The sequence below is a fragment of the Gymnoscopelus braueri genome (assembly GCF_963280865.1).
Source record: "Gymnoscopelus braueri genome assembly, chromosome: 22".
Lineage (NCBI taxonomy): Eukaryota > Metazoa > Chordata > Actinopteri > Myctophiformes > Myctophidae > Gymnoscopelus > Gymnoscopelus braueri.
The window spans coordinates 18,152,143-18,177,765 of record NC_137624.1 but is presented as its reverse complement, the minus strand read 5'-3'; positions in this window follow the sequence as shown (position 1 = coordinate 18,177,765).

Below are 25,623 nucleotides of genomic sequence, written 5' to 3'. Positions count from 1 at the left end.
GACAGACAGACAGACAGACAGACAGACAGACAGACAGACAGACAGACAGACAGACAGAGATTTGGATTTTTGGTACTGGACAACTGGTGATCCGACTGACTTCCCACTCGGCGATACACACGGCAAGTTTGAAATCAATCGGTCGGAAGGTTCTCAGGGAAAGACACACATTGTGGTTAATGGCATTCTGTATTAGACTGTGTTAGCACAATTCTAATCTCTCCTTCAACACACGAGAGAAGGGGCCGGCCGTATCCTTCAGAATCAGGATAAAAGCCTGGGGAAATTAAATTGTTATTGTGCTCTTCTCAAGCCTCTTCCTGGTTCGTTTTCTGTGGTGTGCATGCTGCATTAAGTCAAAGTGGAAACAAACTCAAAGTCAGGACAACATTGCATGCTAGATTAGCCCGTTAGTGTTGGCAGGCATGCACGCCGGATGGTCGCGTTCCAAATCAGAGGCAAAATGTTGCAAAAATCTCAGCTGCAAAACCACGTGGGGGGCTGCCAAAAGCCTTTCTGTCCTAACTCTCAAAGAGTCTCTCACCCCCTGCTGCTGGCTGCTACACGCTCAGCTTGCTCCTTCCCCCAAACAAACAATTCTTTCCTCTCGCCGGATCAGAGCTGGCTGTTAGAATGTTTATGTCATTCTTCTCACCTTCAGAAATATGCATGCTATGCGGCACCTTGTGTGCGAGCATGCACACACACACACACACACGTGTGTGTGTGTGTGTGTGTGTGTGTGTGTGTGTGTGTGTGTGTGTGTGCATGTGTGCGTGTGTAAGTGTAAAAATAACAAGATAGGCTTGCACACTGACAATTGAATATTGAGGCTCTTTGGATGAAAAAATGCAAAAGTGCAAAAAAAGTGACATGGTGAAAATAAAGTGACACAGAGAGTGGATGTTTCGGTCCTCAGACCATCGTCAACACTACATAAGTGCCCATGCATGTTCTTTCTTACATGCATCTTACATTTGGGAGTGGCGCGCATGCGTGGCTGTGCCATGTCTGTGTCGTTCATCCGGGTCCTCCGAGGTGAGTGCAGGTGACTACAGCCGAGCTACAGCATTCGCTTTCGGTTTGCGTCTCGAAACAAACACAGCTGTTGCTTTCGCTTTTGGTTTGCGTGTCGAAACGGAAACGTCGACAGCCTACTACACGAGAGCCTCACACCCGTGTCTGTCAAGTTAAAACCGTGCGTTTGGCTGCTAGAGCCCCGTGCGCGGCTAGGGGGAAGGGCGCCCGTAGGCGCCCGGACCTCTACTATTGTACATGTCACAAGTCCAAGGAGACATATGGACCTATGGGGTGTGTGTGCGTGCGTTTGTTTGTGTGTATGGGCATATGTTTCTTTTCTACATTGGGGGAGGGACACTGTGTGGTACCATATAGTCATCCAGCTTCAAACAAGCCGCCCCTGCAGCCGTCCTGGGAATTACCCCATGGCTCTACAGGAAGCTGGCCGTCTATAAGAGGGTCGGTCAAGTGTGTGTGTAGTTTACACTGTGGTGTAACTAAGTACATTTACTCAAGTACTGTACTTAAGTACAATTTTGAGGTACTTTTACTTTACTGGAGTATTTCCAATTGTCTATAATTTTACTTCTACTCTACTACATCTCAGAGGCAAATATTGTACTTTTACTCCACTACAATCATTTTAACTTTAGTTACTAGTTACTTTGCAGATATAAAGTATCACGTTATAAATATATACATTAACCACTTCAGCCCTATTGTATACATAGGGTATTTGAAAATAGCAGATCTACAAGCTCACATCGTGTCGCATTGCGATGCGTTGTCAGCTTGTAGATCTGCTATTTTCAAAATGTTAGTACTTTACTTTTGGTACATTTTGATACCAATACTTTTCTACTTTTACTCAAGTAAATTTTGAATTCCAGACGAGTACTTTTACATTGCAGTATTGATACTTTCACTTAAGTAAAACATCTGAGTACTTTTCCCACCACTGAGTTTACAGAATATTTTTATTCGGGATTCGTGCCAAAATGACGTAGATACCAGAAATGTTCCGGAAATGTAATTATTTATCACACTCACTCACTCACTCACTCACTGTAACAAATAATTGTGAATTGCAGCAGAAACATTGATGTATTCTTCACATGCACCACATGAAATGAATGAATACATAAATAAATGAACAACATCATAATGTCTGAACAACGTCAGTACATGTATTACAGTATGTCGCCCTACAGCCTAAGAGGCACCATCTTCAATAATAAATGACAATGATTATACTGAGATAAACAAACATCAGATTTTAATCACAAAACAGGACATTTTATTCCCTCTGTCCAGAAGGTTTATTTTGTATTTATTTTTTAAATAAATATTTAAAAGTGAACATAATCGTTTATTAAGATTAACATTTAAAAATTATGTTGTGTTATATTTTGTTTAAAAATACAATGTGAAATTCATGGTAGCTTACAATTTAATTCATTGGTTTATTTTTGTTTTGTTAAGAAGAGCTAAACCAGCAGCATTTAATATGGCCCTTTGGTTAATGGTAAGTTTAATTCCTCCAGATCTGTAGAGGGCGCAGTGGAGTAAATACAAATGATTCCGTCTCCTGGACATATTTTATTTTCTGCCCAAAAAGTGTATTTTACAGAGTAGGTGGGGTGCTGAGAGGCTTCCCACCTCCGAGAATAGACTTTCAACAACACAAAACAGCCTTTGTTTTGGTGAGTAGCTAAGTGGTTTTGTTTATTTTTAGCGGTGCCAGCCGCTCTACATTAGACCGTGTGTGTGTGTGTCCGTCCGTCCGTCCGTCCGTTTGCGGACGGCAAATATGCATGCGGCACTTCAAGAAATGCACACACACACACACACACACACACACACACACACACACACACACACAGAACATGTGGTCCTGTGAGGCGCACCTTTGCAACACATGCGCCACTTAAAGACATGCATACACACACACACGACTGGCCCGCACGTGTGCACGCACACATACATACATACATACACACACACACACACACACACACACACACACACACACACACACACACACACACACACACACACACACACCCAACCACGCACACACACACACACACACACACATACACACACACACACACACACACACACACACACACACACACACACACACACACACACACACACACACACACACACACTAAAACGAACCAACATGAGTACAAATTATTAAAAGTAAATAAAGTGAGTACAAATATTTAAAAGTAAATACCTTGAGTAAAAATACTTCAGAGTACTTAAATTGAGTAAAAATACTTAAAAGTACTCAAAATGAGTAAAAATACTTAAAAGTTGATTTTTTTTTTAAATACTTAAAAGTTGATAAAAACAGTAAAAAATACTTCAAAGTTAATAAAAAGAGTAAAAATACTTTCAAGTAAATACATTGAGTAACAATACTTAAGAGTACTTAAATTGAGTAAAAATACTCAGTAGTACTTCAAATGAGTAAAAATACTTAAACATGGTTAAAATGAGTAAAAATACTTAAAAGTCGATAAAAAAGTACAAATACTCTTTTAGTACCGCCTCAATACCAGTCTGAATGCCAGCGCCCACACATCAAATAGATTTGTACCAACTGAATGACAGCACACACTCATCAAACAGAGTAGGCACCGCTTACTCACACTGGGTGTGATTTTTTACCACAGCTGGAGACCTCGCAGGGCAGTGAAATTCCTTGTACATGCGCAGAGCCCAGGGCCTGACAGGGCGTTAGAGAGAACTCACTAACGCTCTGGACCAGGGCTAACGTTCTCCATGCGTGAGTAAAAAGTAAACAACACGGATGTGGCGGGACATTATGGAATATAAAGACTTTGGGGCAAAACTAAAAGTTCATATTTACCACCATGCTCTCTGAAACCAAGACAATGTGGGCCTATGGAACAAAAGTGTGTTCTCTTTCGTCATCTTTGCAGAAGGTGAGTAAGTAATTAATCTAATGCTGACATTGGTGGAAAGTAACCAAGTACATGTACTCAAGTACTGTACTTAAGTATAATTTTAAGGTATTTTTTACTTGACTGGAGTATTTCCAATTTGCAATACTTTTACTTCTATTCCAATACATCTCAGAGGCAAATATTATACTTTTACTCCACAACAATTATTTGAAAACTTAATACTAGTTGCTTTGTAGATTTAAATTATTATGAGAAAACATACATAAACCACTTCAGCCCTATTTAAACTTTGGCTATTTGAAAATAGCCGATATACAAGCTCACAAGCGATGCGACGCGTGGTGAGCTTGCAGATCTGCTATTTTCAAAATATTTGAATACATTTGATTTTAGCCATGCACCCCCATCTGAAAATGGTTTGTGCCACGGACCCCCAGAAGAGAACATTTTGTCTTAAAAATTCAAAAGTATAAAAAAAATGTTGAAATACTGCACAAAAATAGCAGATGTACAAGCTAGCATCACGGGTGAACTGGTTTTAGAGTATTTGGTATTGTACAGTATGGTCAAGTTGGACAATATAGCTCTGTTTTCATCATGTGTCCCAACCCAATCGATTTAGCAAAAAAAATTAAATATATATTTTAATTAATTTTACATTTTTTGATAATAAATTGGTAAAATCAGGCAAAAATAGGAATTAAATAACATAACCCTAACCCTCCCAGCCAGCACGCCTGCGTGGGACCCATATGCAGGCTACTTGGGTACCAAGTGGGCATGGGCTTGAACTGGGCAAATTATGAGGGTCCCACATGGTCTGCATAACCCTAACCCTAAAATCGAAATAAAGTAAACGAAAAAAAAAACGTTACAAAATCCACCCAAAAAAAACTAAAAACATTGTGCGCGCGCACGTGCATGCTCCCGCTGCCCTCGCACAGGGCCTCGCATTTCTCCCAGACGGCCTCTGCCTCTGTCCCCAGCATCAGATTATCTCGTCTCAGAGATGCGTAGATCAGGTTAAAGATCCAAAGAAGTTTTTTCGGCCAGCGAATCCTGGAAGATTACCTACTTTCCTTTCTAACTCAAGTTTGACTTTGTGCACAAGGCAGACAGTAGCACTATTGTGGATCATAGCCATGTTTTCTGTCATCAGAGGGCACTAAATCTTCACTCAACCCCTGCAGAGGAAACAGGAATCACCGGCATCAACCTGATCAGAGCTTCCACCTGAGGAGACGATCATCTCACTTCTGTTGGCATTCCTTTAACCACGCTCACCCTGGCATCCCAAAATAGGGGCATGTCTTAACACATCGAGTGCCATAAACGGTCCGGACCGTTTTTGAGGATCCAAACGAGAAGTGCCGAAAACGGTCCGGACCGTTTTTGACCCAATTCTATTTTTATACGAGTGGCCCACGTGGGGCGCTAAAACGAAACTTTGACATCACCCAAGGAGTTTCTGAGAAGAAGAGGCTGGATGTGGCTCCATGTCAAAAATCCTTCCGGTCGGCGTTTTCAATGTTATCTCCTTGACTAAAAGCTTAATATCTCCATTTCTTTTTAACGTGGTGGAAACGAGCCGTTTTCGATCGGCGATCACGCTGCAATGGAGGATCGCGTTGGAAATATTATTGTTCCAGGCGTTAGTCGGGACCCTCCGCCGTCTCGCACGCACGCTTTGTTTACATGCACTTCCGCGTCGGGGCTTCCACAGCACGAAACGTATAACGCAAGTGGATGGAAGAAATGCAGGCACTCAACGTATATTATTTTAATAAACCTCTGGCACCCAATGTGTTAAAATGCCAAAAAGTTTCAATAAGTTAAACATTTCAAAAAAAGAAAATAAATGCTATTAATTTCCACATTTTAATAGCAGATTTACAGGCTCACAATGCATTGCAATGCACGCGTTGTGCACTTGTAGGCCGGTTATTTTCTCTATCTGTCATACAAGTAGGTTTCATGCATTAAAGACATCAATGGATGAATGGCAAAACAGACGGCAGAAATGCCTCTTGTGCAGTTAGAGAAACATGCACTGTAGCAGATACAAACAGCAGCAGGTATAAAATCCCAGTTTTGTGAAGTGAGTCATCCTTTAGCATCAGATATCAAACATGACAGCGTGCCTGTATACATAAGTGACAGTGCTAGTACTGCCACAGTTGAGCGCAGCCGCAGTCAAACCAAAAAAAAAAAAAATCCTGTGCGATGGCCTGTGTCGTCAAGCCAACATGGGACTCAGCACTTGTTTAACAACCTGATGGTTGCCAGGTGGAACTGTTCAGAGGTCTGGTGATGGGGCCTATTGCTTTTGATAGTACTGTATCCTGGTTTTCTTTCTTGGTCGTAACTCGGACTATACCAAGTGTGTGTGTGTGTGTGTGTGTGTGTGTGTGTGTGTGTGTGTGTGTGTGTGTGTGTGTGTGTGTGTGTGTGTGTGTGTGTGTGTGTGTGTGTGTGTGTGTGTCAATATGACTACTTTGTTGTACTGTACACTTGCTCACGGGGGGGGAGCTTGCACTGCTCCTCAAAGTATCTTTAGTCTCTGTGGGCTGCTGGTGCCTCCTGATAAGACCCGCTGTGCGCCGTGTGGTTAGTGGTTTAGTGGTTTAGTGCGTGTTCCATGGGGCTTCCAGTGTGTCACTGTGTTATCTGGGGGTCCCAGGGAGCACCTGAGGCCAGGCTCTCCGGGTCCCCAGTAATGAGAGGGGGATAATTACTGCACTCGGCTAATTGAACAGCGGGGGGGATAAAGGGGGCCTTTCTCATGCAGCCGCTTCCATTGCAAGCACAACATCACATGAACAATCATGCATAATGTGCAGTGGTGGAAAGTGGCTAAGTACATTTACTTAAGTACTGTACTTAAGTACAATTTTGAGGTATTTGTATTTACTTGAGTATTTCCAATTTCCAATACTTTTAGTTCTACTCCACTACATCTCAAATATTGTACTTTTACTCCACTACAATTATTTGAAAACTTTAGTTACTAGTTACTTTTCAGATATAAATGATTACATTATGAAACATACATTAACCGCTTTAGCCCTATTTTATACCTAGGCTATTTGAAAATAGCCGATCTACAAGCTCACAACGAGCTTGTAGATCTGCTATTTTCAAATATTTTAGTACTTTTACTTTTGGTACTTTAAGTACATTTTGATGCTAATACTTCTGTTCTTTTACTCAAGTAAATTTTGAATTCTGGACTTTTACTTGTAACAGAGTATTTTTATATTGCAGCATTGACACAGACACACACACACACACACACACACACACACACACACACACACACACACGCGTGTGTGCGGATGATGACTTACGCCGGGACAATTATGAGTCTCCTTGGACTTAAATTTAAACTTTCAACTAAAGCACGGTGTCAGCGTCGCGTTGAAAAACTGTTCCTCTTAGCGTTTTTCTTAAAAGTTTTATCAAAGCAGACATCCCATTACAGCTGATTGATGAACAGGCAGACAAGAACATGGAGTGGTAAGGAGAGAGGGGTTGAAAATAGAAAAATTGAGAGGCTTTGTGTATAGCCTCCTTTGACCTTGGTCTGTGATCAAACCGGCACACACACGCACACGCGCGCGCACGCACACCTTCGCCAGCTTCTTCCCTTTCTCCTCCACCTGCGAGTTGAGGACAAACATTGTTCCAAGCCAGAACAAAAAACAAAGGCAGGAGGAGGGGAAGACAGAGCACTTTGTCAGATCAGCTAATTGAGTAATTGGCCCAAAGCATTGGCCATTTATTAGACCCCTCCTCCTCCCCTCAGGCCCCCTGCATGCCCGGCCCACACTCGCACTGAGCTGCATGCTGCTCCCGGGCCCGGTTATACTATGTGTGCTGCTTCCACACTGCCTTTTTAACACCCCTGTTCCTTCCGCCCCCACACCCGTGTTGCCTCGTCTTCATTCATCACGGCGGGATGAGCCGCAGGTTTAAGTGAAAGTGATGAAAATGGCTGCGGGCCCACTGTGGACACAGCAGGACCCTCTGGGCTACAGTGCCCTGATCAATCACCAGCTCATCTGGGTCAGACTGTTGTCCTTCTGGTATCTGACTGGACGATGCATAAACCATAGCTACACGCGCACAAAGCTGACAAAAGCACACGCGCAGGATGCCGTGTACACATTGGAGGACAGCAACTGCGGCCCACGCACAGTGACTCACTGAAGTTTTCAAACACGCACGCACACATTATCCTTCGATCGGGGGAGAGGAAAGAATTGTTAGTAGGGTTAGTAAGGTAACCAGCATTTTCGCCAATATTTGTCCCATTCTTATTTCCTAATTTCAGCTCTCATTCCATGTCGTGGTCTGCTTAACTGTTTATTAAGTTTGCAATGGCAGATAACCACTTCTTCTAAATGGTGTAATTAGTCATTGTCCCAGAATGATACAAAGTCAAATTAATTGTGTTAATTTGAAGGAACCTGCCTACCAATGACATCATACAGTAGGTAGTAATTTCAAACATGATTTCAAACTTTTTTATTACATTTTGTATTGATTCAAAGAACAATGGCTTCTACTTCAGCATGTTAACATTCCAGGCAGAGAGAGGCTGTAGTTGGAATCCCCACTGATGATGTCATTGGTAGGCAGGTTTCTGAACTGTCCACAGCCCACCTCTAAAACACAGGAGTAGACAGAAATGGTACCTTGGTTGGTGGTAGCCTATCTTATAATGAGCATTAGTGAGGACTCGGAGGATCAATTATGAAGATACGGTGGAGAATGGGTTACATGCTTCTTAAACTCTGAAGATTGTACAAATGGGCCGGTCCATTTCGGTTCCATTTAGCTACTCTCCCGAGTTAAATTAAGGCTATGGATTGACTGTGTAATCAGACTGTCTACAGATTCTCCCTCTCCATTGCCATTAGAACAGCCGCGACTCCAGCAGTGCTCTTGGCATGCTCCTTTCCCTTTTGCCTCATTTAGTTGCATCAACTGAAGGGTTTGTTTGGAACAGTGTACACATCAAATGAATCGGAGGAGGTACTGGCAGCAGTATGGTGATCTTTTTGTTTTGTTCTAACCACTTTAAAAAAATAAAACACCCATATATGTTTAGGGGAAAGGGAATAAGGGACGGAATTCACGTTGACTGTATTCTCTTTGTTTGGTATACAAACAAAGAGAATTGAATAAACATTCTACAATTCAAACAACTACTCCCTAGAAAGTAAAGACACTCTGTGAATGCAGGTTATAGGCTCTATGCACAGCAGCCATATTATCCATTTAATCCATTTGGTTACACACCCGTATAGGTGCCAATTGGAAGCCCATGAGGGTCCCTGGACCACAACTTTAGACCCACTGGTGTAACAGAGTGTTTCCAGTGGGCCAACATGCACAATATCAGCACCCTGACCAGAATGGAACAGAGCCTTCATCATTAGTATCATTGGCAACACCTGTGAATGTCTTCACACTATGGCTGCTGTGCATAGAGCCTATTGGTACGCACTCCCTAAGCAGGTTTTGGGCGGGCTCTTTAAAACCCTCCAGTTTCCCCGCCCCCTCTCCCCCACACCTGCTGCAAACAGACAGACAGACAGACGAGTGTTTAATTGACACAAGCTCCATTATATTTGGAAGTAAAAGAGTGAAATACACAACTTGACGTTATGTAACGTTACACCTAATGGAAGTGTGTTGTCAGGGAGTGAAAAATCACATAGGCTATGAGTCACATAGGCTATGTGACAGTTGAAACAGAAGTTCATTATCGTCCATGACAAAACTGTGTTGGTCGTTTCCCCCCCCCCAACTGTGTTTATTCTCCAGGTGAATTAACATTTACATGAAATGGAGCTGAATTGTGTGTGATGGCACTGTCACTATTTTACTTGGTAAAACAAATGCTAGTCAGGGTAAAAGCACTGTTGTGTGAATATGTTGACTTTTTCATTTCAAGGACCCCTAAAACATTATGTATTGTATTATGTATTTGGACGTGGAACCCCAAAATATGTTGAGCCATGTTTCCAAAAATCTAGGATTTAACAAGATTTGGGGGAAAATCTTCAAGCCGATCTACAAGCTGAAAATAGCAGATCTACAAGCCGATCTACAAGCTGGCTTGTAGATCGGCTATTTTCAAATTTAAAATGTGTATAGGGTAAAGGGTTAAAAAGTGATTTTGATGCTACATTATCAAAATGTCTTTCTGTCTTTCTTTTTTGCGTTCTTTTTTGCTTTCTTTCTGACGCTCAAGGTTTATGGTGTCACTCCATACTTCGGACCATAGGAGCAATGTGCAGGGTACAAGAGCCAAGGTGATGACCCCAGACGGAAACGGTGAGGTGTTCTTCTCGGTCCTGCAGCGTCCGTTCTCCCATCTGTGAGTGCTGGACCCTGAAGCCTGCTCTGCAGAAGACCCTGGCCACTGTGCTACAGCTACAGCAGAATGCTACGTGTAATACTAAACGACAACCAGGATGAATATGTTACCAACAAGCTACCAAGGGTGAGTGAGAAGATGGCAGCCGGGAGAATGAGGCTGGTCGGTGCCAATGACACTGGGAGAGCCAGATTAATGGGGGATGGAGTTGACTGGAGACGCCAATGGAGGGCTCATCCATGGATGACCCAGAGAGAGGGGGGCTCTATCTTTCTATCCTGATGGGCTCCTAAGTTTGACCCTGGCCATCACTTACGCCAACTGATTCAATCAAGTAGAAGACGGCTCAAGGTAGGAACCTTGTTTTGTTTGTTTTTTGCTGCTGCTGCTTGTGTTTTATGTTTTGTGTACTAATTGTGATTCCAGCTGTTGTACTATTGTTGTCATTTTCGGACCCCCTCGGTGGCAATGAAACATGTTAAGTAACTGTTTCTGTTTCTGGCTCTGGAATTGAATGCTGATGTGAATCGACACTTTGGATGTTGTGTTGTGTCTGCTGTTTTAACGTATTGAGTTGTAACAGGGAACAGTATTATGTGTATGTAGTCCAGGAAAACTAGCGTTTCACATCAAAGTAACAGAATTGTTTTCACCATACATCATTTGTGGACTACCATGCTAAAAGTCCTAAGAAATCCTTGTTGCGGAAATATTTTTAATTGGCATCAATCCAAAATGGCCACCAATTATTGTCGAAAAGACATTAATGATGGGGAGTCCAATTTTCATTCGTCTGATATTTCAATTGACTCAAATACATTTTGAGGAGAGGAATTCAGATAAAATATTTTTTTAAACTAATATAACAGAACTACAGGACGTTATTACCAGATAATCTAGCAAACTAGCATTTTGCATTAAAGTAATTGTAACAGAATTATCACCAGAATTATCACCATACATCATTTCTATGAGGTGTCCAGAACATCATAACTAGGCCATTAGGATTTCTTAGGACTTTTAGTATGTTGTTCTGGACACCTCATTAAAATGATGTGTGGTGAAAAAAAAAATCTGTTACAATTACTTTGATGTGAAATGCTGCTGGAATATCCGGTAATGACATCCCGTAGTTCTGTTGAATTGGTTCAAAAATGGCTAAAATACGTTTTTAAATCTGAATTGTAAACCTCACCTCAAAATGTAATTGGAAGTCAATTGAAATCTCAGACAAATACAAATTGGACTCACCATAATTTCGTCTTTTTGACAATAATTGGCAGCCATTTTGGATTGATGCCAATTAAACATATTTCCACAACTAGGATTTCTTAGGACTTTTAGTATGTTGTTCTGGTGACTTCATAGAAATGGTCTGTGAAGAAAACATTTCTGTTACCATCATTTTATATGGCTTTTTGACAATAATTGCATTGGCGGCCATTTTGGATTGATGCCAATTAAGCGTATTTCTGCAAACTAGGATTTCTTAGGACTTTTAGTATGTTGTTCTGGTGACTGAGAAAAAAATGCTAATTTGCCTGGACTAATGAGGTTCTTGGTCACTTCAATACTTTGTGTGAGTTTGCTATTTCCTTTAAAGTTCAAGCTACATAGTAGAGGTTTTTGGCTCTGACATAACAGCCATCAATTCCAAATGTTCATTTGAAGACTGATGTGGATCTACAGTATGTGTGTTGTGTTGTGGCTGCTGTTGAAGGTTGTGACAGGGTGGTTGGTTCATATGATTGGCTTGACAACACTCTGTCCATGTAGGCCTTTTCCTAAGACATGTTGTGTGTCACGACTCACATCAGTTAATAGAAGTAAAAAAGTGGGTGAAATTCGTTTTTGTGCAAGTTCTATCGTTATGTTATTTCCATCGAAAGAAAAGAAAGGGGAGAAGGAGAAGGAGGGGGAGGGGGGAGGCAAGGGGGAAGGAGACGGGGAAAAGACTGGAGCACTGGTACAGGCAGGCAGGCTGGAGGCATATTAACCTAAAATAAATGATCTCAGAACCACTGGGCTAAACGAAACCTTTGGCAAATCATTACAGCTATGCTGTGTAGCATGCAGCCACCGACAATATTCTTCCCCCTGTTTCTTGAGAAAATAAGGGGAATATCCTGTGGTTGCATAGCTACGGTAATTTATCACCACCATAATTAAAAGAACATGAAAATCCCAAATGAACTGCTTTCAGCTTTATCCCATACCTCTGTTTTTACAGTTTGCCTTTTAGGCTTTTTGGCTGAACGCTCTCAGGTGCTCGCACACGACAAGCGGTAATACCTCTTTGCAATCCCTGAGACGTGCCGTAGTTTGAACATAACGAGAGAGGGGAAACACCTGCGTCCGCGGTGCACCACCTTTTGACAGAGAACGCCGCTCCTGACAACTTATCTAGTCGAGTCCAAATTCTGTTATAAATGAATGATATTAGAATAAAATCATACTTTTTTGACAATTATGTGGGGGGCCCACTTTGCGATATCCTCACGGCCCACCCCGTGAGCCCCAGCCCACAGGTTGGGAATCGATGGCCTATCCTATTAAGTTGAATGTGCCGTGCCATCCTAAGTTTTGCACTCAGTGGGCCATCCTTGCATTGGTGGAAAAAATACTCAAATTCTTTACTTAAGTAAAAGTACTAATACTGCAATAAAGAAATACTCTGTTACAAGTAAAAGTCCAGAATTCAAAATGTACTTGAGCAAAAGTACAAAAGCATTGGCATGAAAATGTACTTAAAGTACCAAAAGTAAAAGTACTAAAATATTTGAAAATAGCAGATCTACGAGCTCACAACGCGTCGCATTGTAGATCGGCTATTTCAAATAGCCTATTTATAAAATAGGGCTTAATGTATGTTTCATTATATCATCATTTATATCTGCAAAGTAACTAGTAACTAAAGTTTTCAAATAATTGTATTGGAGTAAAAGTACAATATTTGCCTCTGAGATATAGTGAAGTAGAAGTAAAAGTATTGGAAATTGGAAATACTCAAGTAAAGTACAAATACCTCAAAATTGTACTTAAGTACAGTACTTAAGTACATGTACTTAGTTACTTTCCACCACTGCATCCTTGTCACACAAAGCACCTCTATACAGAGCCAGCAGTAAACAAATACCATGCTTTTGTGCAAGGAAAACACTTGACCGTAGCAATTGAACGAGCAACCATTCTATTACAAAATGGTCTTTTCAACAGACATTCAAAGTCTTTTCAACAGACATTCAAGGCCACCTTGTCCCCTATTTAGCCGTTAAGTAAGAAAATGCAGAGACCACAGAGCATAAAGTCGTCCCATGTTGTGTAGACCCATGCTAGGTTGCGGCAAAATTCCACTTTAATTCTTGTATTTCCCTCTTCCCCCGCGTGTGTGTGTTTATGAATACAAAGTCTCAGGTGTATTATAACACTGCCCTGTTATATGTACTATCAAACAGGATGAAACGCCAATATAGAAATCTCTAAGTAGATTTATGCTGCAAAATAATCTCTATCACAACAAGCGAGATTACATTAAGATGACTATTTGAATGTCACTTTGAGAGACTAGCAGTGGAGCTCAGCTGTTCGGTCAGTTGGTCAGCTGGTTGTTAATCCAACATGTGTGTGTGTGTGTGTGTGTGTGTGTGTGTGTGTGTGTGTGCGCGCGCGTGCGTGTGTCTATGTGCCAATGGTCGGAAAGACTAGAACGGTGTGAAACCTATTCAATATTGTACTACCGTATGTGCCCATGCTTCGTTTGGAATAAGTTATTTTCCTAGTTTGTGGGGGAGATCAGATTGTATTGATGGTCCGTTTTGCTTGGCTGTACGTCTATCTCTTTGTTCCTCGCATTAAGGACAATTTACAGTCCTCCAATGAAACCACTTAATAATCAACAAAGTGAAATTAAAGTGAAGCACTAAAATGACTTCTACACCTCCTTGCTCACGCTCGGTCAATGTCCATCTCTAGAGATGGCAGCCATATTTTCCCATCTCATTAACAGTCATTTAAGCAGAGAGACGCGTGCAAGCTGGAAAACAATAACAGAAGTGAATGGTTGATGCAGAGGGAGGAGGGCGCTGCCTTCTCCTCCTCTCCACCCCCGGGGACCTCCCGTCTAATGAAATGCTGTCAAGGTCCAGTGAACTGAGCTGCAAGGAGAAAGCTTCAGAGGAGAGGAGAGAAGAGCCTGAGAGGCAACACACAAAGAAGAGAGGCAGATAGCAACACAAGCCCCTCATACACTTATTATATACCGGGAGCCATTCAGGCAGATAACGGTGGAGAAAACCACCTTCTGCTCGAGAACACGAGAAATCTGTTGCTTCGCTGCCAAAACTGAGATATTATTGAGTATATGTACTGTAACTCCCAACTGCTGACACAATAGGGTGAATTAATTTATCTACAGTAGCATTTCTATTAGTTGGAAGTCGTTTGTCCCACAAACCGTCGTAAAGAGCGAGAGGATAGAATTCCCAGTGGACCAGAGAACATTAGATCTGATGGAGGCATTTTTCAACAAAAGAAAGTACGGGCATGAAATGGAGAGCATATAAGAACGGGAGAGAGAGAGGGGGGGGTGAAGAACATACCGTAGTAATGGCAATAGTAGGGATGGAATTACCGAAATAGGAACCGTTAAGGTTATCCCCATGGCTCTGTCAGTACTAACTGATAGACCAAAGAAAGAGGTAATAAGAAGAGGAATACATACATTTGAGACTGACTTATACCATCCTATCCTACTCCCCTTGTGGTTCCAACATGTTAGAGAAGCTGTAATGGTTAACAGATAAGTTAAATTGTTCAAATAGCAAGCAAAAAGAGCAGTGTTTCTCAGCATTTTCTGGATCAGAGGCCCACTTGAAATTAAATCTCAAAAGCGTTTGCGGCCCACCCATCTGACCACTGTTCCCACTTGCGATATCCTTGCGGTCCGCCAGTGGGTCCCCGGTCCACATGTTGGGAATCGCTGTGATAGAGTTACATCTTGGACGAGCACCATACCTCACATAGGATTTTCCAGCTAATTAAACAGGAGGCCGACACAGACAGAGATGGATGAGACGTGGAGGGCCGGGATTCAACATGCAGCTGGCATAGCAAAAGAAAAAAGGAAACAAAATTACTCTGTCATAAATGCAGTGGTGGAAGAAGTACTTTAGATGTATTTACTTAAGTAAAAGTAACAATACCACTAAGGAGAAAATCCTCCTTCAAAATGTTACTTAAAAGTACAAAAGTATTGGCTCTTACAGTATACCAAAGCAAAAGTGTAAAAAAAATGATGGAAATTATTGGCATACTGGCAGAATATTGGCGATTAATGATACATGTTCATCACATTACTCCAGATATGATGTGCAGTGATTCTGAAGGAGTAGTGGTGACAAAACGTGGTGTTTTGAAGAAAAGCTAAATGGTGGAAAATGTGGTTAGGCAGAAATGGCACATGATTGAAATGGTGCATCCCCAGTGTTTATGCTCAATTTGGGTCATTTGGACACTGTCAGAGTTAAATTAACACTGCGGATTTACTGTGTGTGTCTCTCCAACAAAGAAGCATCACCTCCAGACTCCAGTTAGCCCCTCGGTGTCTGTGTGTGTGCCAAACCTGCAGTTTTCCACCGGTGTGTTGTTCTATTTCAGGTTTGAGCAAGATCAGAGAATGGCGCAGTATGAGGGGCATGCGGTGCAATCAGTTTCATGGTGAGCCTCTGAAAGCTACACAAAAGGAGCTAGACATGAAACAAACACTGAAAGAAACATCGTTTCATCCGCTGTGGCATAATGATAATGGTGCGGTTTCACTTTTTTTTCCCCCCGCAACACTTGTTTTTTGTTGAAAAAGGAGAAAAATAGGGGTTTTGTTCACCATGGCACTGTATAGAAAAACATAGGTCGAGAAAGACGAGACGGAGAAAAAGCTGAAGAGACCGGAAATTGTGAAATAACAAAAAATATCAGAGCTCATGTGCTGGATGTTTGTTAGCAGCTTTAACTTGCAACAAAACCCATGAACGCCATTCAGCAACCCTATAAGTGCTAGTGCTTATAACCATTGAACCGAGTTAAGTATCCCCTTTACAGCTGACCCCATGGTATGACAAGACAACCAGAGTCTCGGGAGACCAGAGGTTTCTATACATCTTGATCAATGACTCCTTTGAGGGAAACTATTAATATCCTCTAAACACCACGATCTATATAACTCATGGCTGCTGAAAAATTCAAAAGAGATGGCTGTCGATGGGAGACAGCAGTTTTAAAATAATCTTTATATATTATAAGTGCCATGTGAATATATATCATATTCACATGGCAGTTAACAATTTACACATACATACAATTTACAATTTACACATACATAGCCTAAGCAAGTATGCTTAGCCTAGCCAAGTATGCTTAGGCTATATTTGTCTCCGCCAGGCTGAAAGGCATGGCGAGAGTATGTTTTACCCCCTGTCCATCCGTCCTTGTGTGTGTGTCCGTCTGTGGACAGCTAATCTCCGGCACCGTTGGCCCGGTCGCTCTGAAACTGTGCACACACACTCCCTGGATGCCAATTCAGAACTTCTGCCCTTAATTTTTCACATGGGCCTGTTATAGTGCCACCAGGAGGCCGATTTACTCCTACAGATTTTATCCGAACGTCATGCAAATCGGTACACAGTTTCTCTATAGTCATGTGATCAGCACGGATCTGTCCCTTTTTCCATATTCCATCCTCATTGCCTATGGTTGGCTTCCAAAGTTTGCGGGATTGGTCAGTTTTGAACAAAATGCCTCAAATCATGAACGCAGCGTGTGATTTCCGTGAAATTTCACACGCACATTCCCACTAGGCCGAGGAAGAAATGACACCCTTTTTCACATTGGCCTGTTATAGCGCCACCAGCAGGTCTAATTTAGCAAAACACACACAAAATGCCTCAAATCATGAATGCAGTGTCCGATTGCCGTGAAAGGCCTAAGAAGAAATTACACCCTTTTCACATTGGCCTATTATAGCGCCACCAGGAGGCCACAATAACGTACCTGACCTGGCGGAGACCAGACCAAAGTGCTCCGAGGAGCACTTTTTCTAGTTCAAATGTTCATTCTATTTGGCATTTAAAATACTTGTGGGGTTGGGTGATTTTGGAGATATGAAGTTGAGTGCTACTCCTGGTTTGCTGATTGGATATTTGAGTACTGGTGGGTGGTGGCCAGGTTCTGCAGGGGGAATCCAGAATGCTCAGGGCAAAGACCCTATACACAATCTCTCTTCTGTCTTGCAGAGTGGACAGTGAGAGGGTGTGGAGTGCAAAGTGAAAGTAATAGAATAATACCCTGTCCTGCCAATTATGATTTGGCAGGCACGTTTTTGAACATAATCTGAACACTATCTGACCTGACAAAGCCAAGCTGCATTATTGCTACACAGCTCAGTTCAGTAAGAGGGAATGACAAACCTGTTTCTCTAGTTCTGCGAGTACAACACAAAACACCCAGGAGAATCAGATGAAGAAGTTCTGTCCTATAACAGTGGTTCCACTCACTTACGTAGCATAGGGATTGTCTGCCTGGTCCAGCGTTGTCGGATGATTAGAGCTCTCATTAAGAGTGCTGTTGGAGTGTATAAATCCCATGTGACAGTGAGGTTAAACATGTGTAGGGGGTCAGAACGGACAGAGCGTGGAGACGTGATGCACCCTGTCTGTACCGTCTGTCTCCAGAGTTTACAACTCTGCTGCTACGAGAGGATGAGGGCACCCCCGTAAAACATCTTTATGACTCTGTCAATAGTCTTGGTAAACTTTATCTTCATCCCGTTTCATCTCTCTCTCTCTCCATCTCTCTCGCTCTCTCTGACGTGGGCACGTTCTTGCTCTCCATTTCATGGCCTGTGCGTGTGTATCCCACAGACTGAAACCACATGCATAAAAGCATAATGTCATATTGTTTCTACAGCTGTGCATGTATATTCACAAATGTTTTCCAACTTTTACAGTAGGTACCTGTGGAATACAAGGAGCATGCATGACATGACAGATACACACACACAGAATGGTGTAGGCTACATAAAGTAAACTCCTTGGGTCAGTTTTACACTTTCAGATGTACTTTAACACTGAGGATTTTACTGTACAGCTCTGATATTAGGTCATTAAAAAAAAAGGTCAATGGAATTTTTTTAAATGGAAAATGTCTTAATGACTCAGGACCAGGGGGCATAGTTAATGACTCAGGACCAGGGGGCATAGTTAAGATCATGGCTTCAGTACTGTGTGCACAGCTGCAGGTGGGAGTGGTCAGACTGCAGGTGCAGAATAGCAAAAGATTGGTCCAAAATCCCAAGTGTTCATTTAACTGTGATAGTGTACGAATAGAGCCAAATGGACACGTGGTGAGGGTCCATTTTCTGTGTACCCTCTCAGAGTTACAAAGGGACACATTACCACTGAGGAGGATTATACCTTGTAGACTTCCTCCTTGCTTGATTGGCCTCACTTACAGTTGAGATAAATCAGGCCAGGCTGGTCTTTAACGAGGGGACTGATGCTAAAGTGTCCCTCCCAACCCCATTAACCTATCTGTGGGAAAAGGAAAGGGAGGGAGCAAAGAAAAAGGGAGCTGTACTAATAATTCAGCAGTATTTGCACAATTTAAGCAGGGTCAATTGATATGCATTTTACACCAATGTTTCCTCATTTATTTATTTCTTTTTGATAAAAACAAAAACAGATTTATAAATACAGTTTTTTGTTTTGCCTCTGAGGTAATTTATCCCAGATAGATTGAAAGCTGTAATTAAAATGTTATACTCACATACAGTATAATGGCCTTTGACCTTGAATAGCATATCCTTTTTAAATGTGATTATCCTTTTGTTTACTTTAAAGGACCATAGTGTTATTGCATGTGTAGCCCATTGCGAGTCACTGTATACTTCACATTACTGAGGACAAATTTCCAAAGCATAGTATCTTTTTTTAACATTTTAATCCATTTAGGTGATAAACTCACCTTAATATTCTTCGCTACCATTTCATTGATATACGACTCTAGACTTCAGAAACCCAGCTGACTCTAATGAGCAAGTACTTGGAAGACCAAGTAGGTTTCCCTGACAAGCAGCGGAACCATTACTTTAGAAACTATTTAAGACGTCTGCGAATGCAAAAATCCTCCACAGAGGACACACTGCACGAATGCTACAGTAGGTTGGCAAAGTTTTACTCAAACATAAGTGATGCCTCATGCCTGTAATGGATGTATAAGCAGTCCCCTGCAGACCCACCAGTCTGCATGCTGTGGTGGTTGTCTGCCCCAAGCTAAATGAATAGCCTGCTGCTGGACTATATATTTTTTAATCCTATAAGAAGGCTTTCAGTCGGACAATAGATCCTAACCCTCTTACCGCAATTTTTGGAATTCCAGCTGAGCCCCAAATACTGTACCTACTGCTATGGAAGGGATAATGGCCATCATCTCTTTGTTAGCTACACATCTCATACTACTTAACCTATTGAGACCGGGAACGCATCTGTGTCATTTTAAGATTTCTTTGGCTATTCAAAAATAGCAGATCTACAAGCTCATAGCGCGGCACCGAGCTTGTAGATCTGCTATTTTTTGGAAAATCGTGGAAAATTGTGTGCAAATCTTTGAATTTATATATTTTTAAAGCGAACATTTTTAACTCAAATCTTTGCTTCTGGGGATTCTACAAATGTCTTCTAAATCTTAACAGTTTTTTGAATTTTTTTTGCTATAATATCAGTGGTTCTCAAACTTTTTCATGTCAAGGACCACCCAAAATGATATGTATTTTGTTCCAGGGACCCCCCAGAAGTTGTAACAGAGATGTTCGCTTAAAAAAAAAAACATATTCAAAGATTTGCCCAAATGTTCACGAAAAAAAGCAAAAATAGCAGATATACAAGCTCATAGTACGGCACTCGGTGCCGCGCTATGAGCTTGTATATCTCCTATTTTTGAAAAGCCCAAAGATGCGTTCCCGGTCTTAAAGGGTTAAGCAAGTCTCTCCTCCTGGTGTAATTGTGTAAAACTGGAGGAAATCGTGTTCTGTGTGAAAGGCTCCTTTTGTTTGGTTTATTGTTTTTGTCATTATTGTTATAATGAAAAACACGTACAAGAAAGAAAAGAAAACACTACACCGGCTTGTCTCCTTTGAAAAGAGAGCATAATTTTCCAGTATGTAGCTGTCCAAAAACAATTAAACAGTATGTAGCCTAAGGCACAGTGGTCTTCAAAGTGTGTTCCGGGGACCCCCAGGGATCCTTGAGGCGGTTGCATGGGGTCCCCAGCCAAATGAGTAGTAGTTTAATTTCACTGTAATTCAATTCACTTGAAATGATTACAACAAAAGTGACCATTCTAATGTACAAAAAAAAGTGACCATTCTAATGTACAAAAAAAGTGACTATTCTAAGTACATTTATGACATTTAGACCCAGACCTCTTTTCATATCAGTCCCGAGCACATAATCATTTGATATGAATGTCCATGGACTGATCAAAGTCAATTTGGACGTCCATGCAGGCATAAAGGTTTTAAAACCTCTGGCCTAAGGAACACAACTTTTTTTTGTATGTGCGCTGACCAGAAACAAACAAATCGTACAATGCAATGTGACAAAGTTAGCTGGCTGACTAAGTTTAATGTACCCATTGAATGGGTCACCTTAGCCATCGTCATCGTCACAACAATTTAGCCACCCTGAGAGATCTGGCAGGAGCCTCCGCTTGCTCACCTTCTAACTGCAGGCGTTCTAATGCAATGAACTCTGGGATGGGCATGTGGCCAGATCTTATTGATCACAGAAGAACTATAGGTTACTGGACGTAACCCCGGTTTTATGATAATATGAGCGAGATGTCTCGCTATGGGAGAGCGCCCTCTGGCGTGATCACAGAAGTATTACCTTATACACTCCAGACAATTTCTATTGGCTGGACTCTGACCGCTCCCTGACAGGCGGGCCCGCCTCCACCTTATATCAGTCAGGGAGACGTCAGTTCATTCAATTCAAGATAACATTTTATTTCTTCTCGTTCGTAAACAAGAAGGGTGTCTTTCGAGACATCTCGCTCATATTATCATAAAACCGGGGTTACGTCCAGTAACCTATAGTTTTATTTCAAATATTCACTCGATGTCTCGCTATGGGAGATATAGTAAACTCCCTGATTGTTATCTCGAAGTCCAGAGTAACCAGCCTAGGGGCCTGACCCCCGTCTGGAGGCTACACTAAGGACCGTATGCGCCACAGGGGCCGCAATTACGTCCAGACTGTAGAATCTGGCAAACGTCAAGGGCGAAGCCCAGCTTGCCGCACTGCAGACATCCTGAATGGAGACCCCTCTAAACAGGGCCCATGATGCTGCCATACCTCTTGTGGAATGTGCCCTCAGCCCCGCTGGGGTCACCATTCCCGCACTGGAATAGGCCAACTGGATGGCCTCCACAATCCAGTGGGAGAGTGTTTGCTTTGTAATAGGTTTGCCCACCAACCGTGGGGCCCATGATACAAACAGCTGATCCGACTTCCTAGAAGTCCTGGATCTTCCGATGTACATTTTCAAAGTCCGAACCGGACAGAGACAATGCAATCGCTCATCCTCCTGTGAGGCAAAGGGAGGCGGGTGAAAAGCTTCCAAGGTCACAGGGACACATGGCATCAGGTGGTTTTTCGGTACAAAACCAGGTCTGGGTTTGACCACCACCCTCGTAGCCCCCTCATTGAACTGAGTACATTCCTCGTGTACTGACAGTGCATGAAGGTCACTAACCCTCTTAGTGGTCACCAACGCCATGAGCAGCGCAGTCTTAAAGGACAGATGCTTCATGTCAATCTGACTCAAAGGCTCGAAAGGAGGCTTGGTCAGGGAATCTAGTACCATGGCCAAATCCCACGACGGCACCGGGGATTTTGTCACAGGCAAGAGACGCCTGGCTCCTTTCATAAACTGACTGATCCTGAGGTTTTGGCCCACTGTCTCGCCACTAAAGCCAGTATGGCAAGCTGCAATAGCCGCCAAATAGACTTTTAATGTGGAAAAGGCCCTCCCTGTGTCTAACAGATCCTGCAGAAAGGACAGGATTACAACCACAGGGGCCTCAAATGCTATGGTGTGCGTTTTCTCACACCATTTTTCAAATGTGAGCCATTTGCCACCATACTGTTTCCTTGTGGATAGAGCTCTTGCGCACTGTATAGTCGAAATGACGCTCTGAGGTAGTCCCTCAGCAGCCAGATTCATCCTCTCACGGGCCAAGCCCATAGAGCTAGATGTTCCGGGTGCTGACAGGATATCTCGCCCCCTGCTTGTGTCAGCATGTCTGTGTGTAACGGTAGCAGCCACGGGCGGTCGTATAGGAGAGGTGTTATTTCCGACACCCAGTGTCCCCACTGTGGGGCCACCAGTATGACCGACAGTCCTTGCTCCTTCACTCTCCTGAGAGTGGGGGCTATTAGGGACAACGGGGGAAAAGCATACAGTAGTGTCCTGGGCCAGACGTGCGCTAACGCATCCAGGCCCAGAGGAGCCGCACCCCTCACTGCGAAAAACAACGGACATTTCGCGTTGTCTTGTGAAGCAAACAGATCCACCTGGGGCCGGCCAAACCGATCCCAAATCTGCTCCACTATTACTGGGTGTAGAGCCCATTCCCCATAATGGCACACGCCCCTGGATAGCAGGTCCGCTCCTTTGTTCTGTACACCAGCAACATGGGTGGCCCTGAGCGACAACAAGCGAGGTTTGCTCCAGACGAGCAGCTTGTGCGCCAGCCCGTGCAGTACACGGGATCGTGTCCCCCCTTGTCTGTTGATGTAAGACAGCGTTGACATGTTGTCTGTTCTGACTAGAACATGACGGGCCCGTAAAACCGGGAGGAAATGTTTCAGCGCTAGAAACACTGCCATTAATTCTAGGTAGTTTATATGGCAAGTTTTCAACCTGTTGTCCCATAAACCCCTGGCAGGTCTGCCTTTGTAGGTGGCTCCCCACCCTGTCAGGCTCGCGTCTGTGGTTATCACTTCCCTCGAAGTAATCATTCCCATGGGCATCCCCTCTGAGAGGAATCGTAAACTCCTCCAGTGGTTCAGCGCCGTCATGCATTCCTTGCTGACTTTCACACGGCAGTGATGACGCTGGCTGGGGATTCCCTGTGACGTCATCCACAGCTGAAAGGGTCTCATGTACAACCTGCCTAATGGTATCAGCGCTATCGCTGACGCCATGAGACCTGCCATTCTCATGCATAATTTGAACGCGACCCAGCGGTCCGTCTGAAATTGTGCTAGGCAGGATAGGAAGGATTGGACCCGTTCTGATGACAGTCTGGCTGTGAATGACAGCGAGTCTAGTGCTATGCCTATGAAATTCGCTGTTTGTGCGGGTATCAACACGCTTTTCTCGTGGTTGATTTTGAAACCCAGGTCTAAAAGGTGGGATATCACTCTCTGAGTGTGTTGTTGCGCTTCGTTTTCCGAAGTCGCTTGTATTATCCAATCGTCTATGTACGAAGCTATGCGAATTCCCTCCCTCCTTAGAGGTGCGATCGCGGCTTTCGTACACGTCACGAACACCCTCGGGCTGAGAGACATACCGAATGGCAGAACCATGTATTGGTAGGTCTGTCCCCGAAAACCGAACCTCAGAAATTTTCTGTGTGGCGGGTAAATGGGTACGTGAAAATAAGCGTCCTTCAGATCTATCATTGTATACCAATCGCCCTGGCGCAGCATGCGTAGGAGAGATGAGTTTGTCAACATTTTGAATTTGAACACTTTTAGGTATTGATTGAGAGCTCTTAGGTCCAATATTGGACGGAGCCCCCCCCCTTCTTTTTGACCAGAAAATAGCGAGAGTAAAACCCGCTGTTTGCCTGGTCTTTTGGCACTATTTGTATCGCTTGTTTGTTTAGTAGGGAGATTATCTCCTCCTGTAAAACATCGCCCGCCTGGCCCCGTGCCTGTGAGAAAAGTATTTCTCTGAAAGCAGGGGGTCTTGAGGCAAACTGTAGCATGTACCCTTTGGATATCGTTCGCAGCACCCACTGTGGTGCTTTGTATCGAACCCATGCTGGCAGTTTCATTGACAGGGGGAAATCTAATATTCTGTCCCTGCTCAAGAGAGGTGCAATGTCGCCCTCTAGTGGTCGGACAGAAATTTTGCCATAGGTTTGTTCCCACGAGAGAGGATTTTTTATTCCTCTCTCGTTGGAAAAAACCTGTCCCATCGTCTCGGGGGGTCCGTGGGACCCCCTGGACGTTGGGCTCATGTCTCTCATGTTCTGGGTATGTTTCATGTGTATTTCTGATGGCCCTGCCCCTGAAAGAATCAGTCGGTCTTGGCATTGAAATTTTATTTTCGAAACACAGACATTTGTTAAGCATACATTTACAACATTTACTAAATGTGGAATGTGCAAAGTCTTTTGTCTTTTTAACGGGCGGTGGAGCATGTGTCCCGAGTCCACTCTGCTCTGCCCGACCTCCAGAACTGGGAAAACAAACGAGGGGGGGGGGACGTTGTCCTCCGTCTCCCCCGGACACAGAGATAGCTATGTCCCCCTCTTCTTTTTGTGGTCACCCCTGTAGGAGCCTGCGTGAGAGCCTCCTCTGCCTGGTGGTGACTGGAAACGGCGTCTGTTCTGCGCGTTTCCTTGGCTAGCGCCGCGCGGGGCCGAGTGGCTCCGTGCTGGCTGTGCAGGCGCTGCTGCAGCCCGTTGTCCGCCACGGGGCGCCTGTGGTGCGTAACGGCGGGGGGCGGGTGCCGAGGCTTGAGGTGTGTTTTTCGGTAGGCACACAGTCATGGCCTCGTCCTCCTCCTTTTTAGATTTCAATCTGGCCGTCATCGCCGTCATGGCATTGCCAAACAGGCCGCTCTGGGAGATGGGTTGATCGAGAAGCTCAAGCCTCTCTTGGTCTGAGATTTTGGCGTATTCTAGCCATCTCGCCCTCTCCAGAGCCACCTGGTATGCCATAGCGCGTCCAGTGGCTACCAGGGTAGCTTGAGCGAGGTTAAGCATCTCATCTAGGATTCTGCGGACCTCTGCCATTTGTTCCAAAGTGGGGTTGTCTCCTCCGTCTCGGAGTAGCACGACAGCAGAGGCTCCCAGGAGCGCGGATGCGTTCGTTGCTCGGACAGAAGAGCCCAGAACGCCGTAGGCTCGTCTATTAATCTGGGAAAACTCTTTGTCTCGTTTGGAGACGAAACCGGGCCCACGCAGTAGTCCCGTTGCTCCCGTAG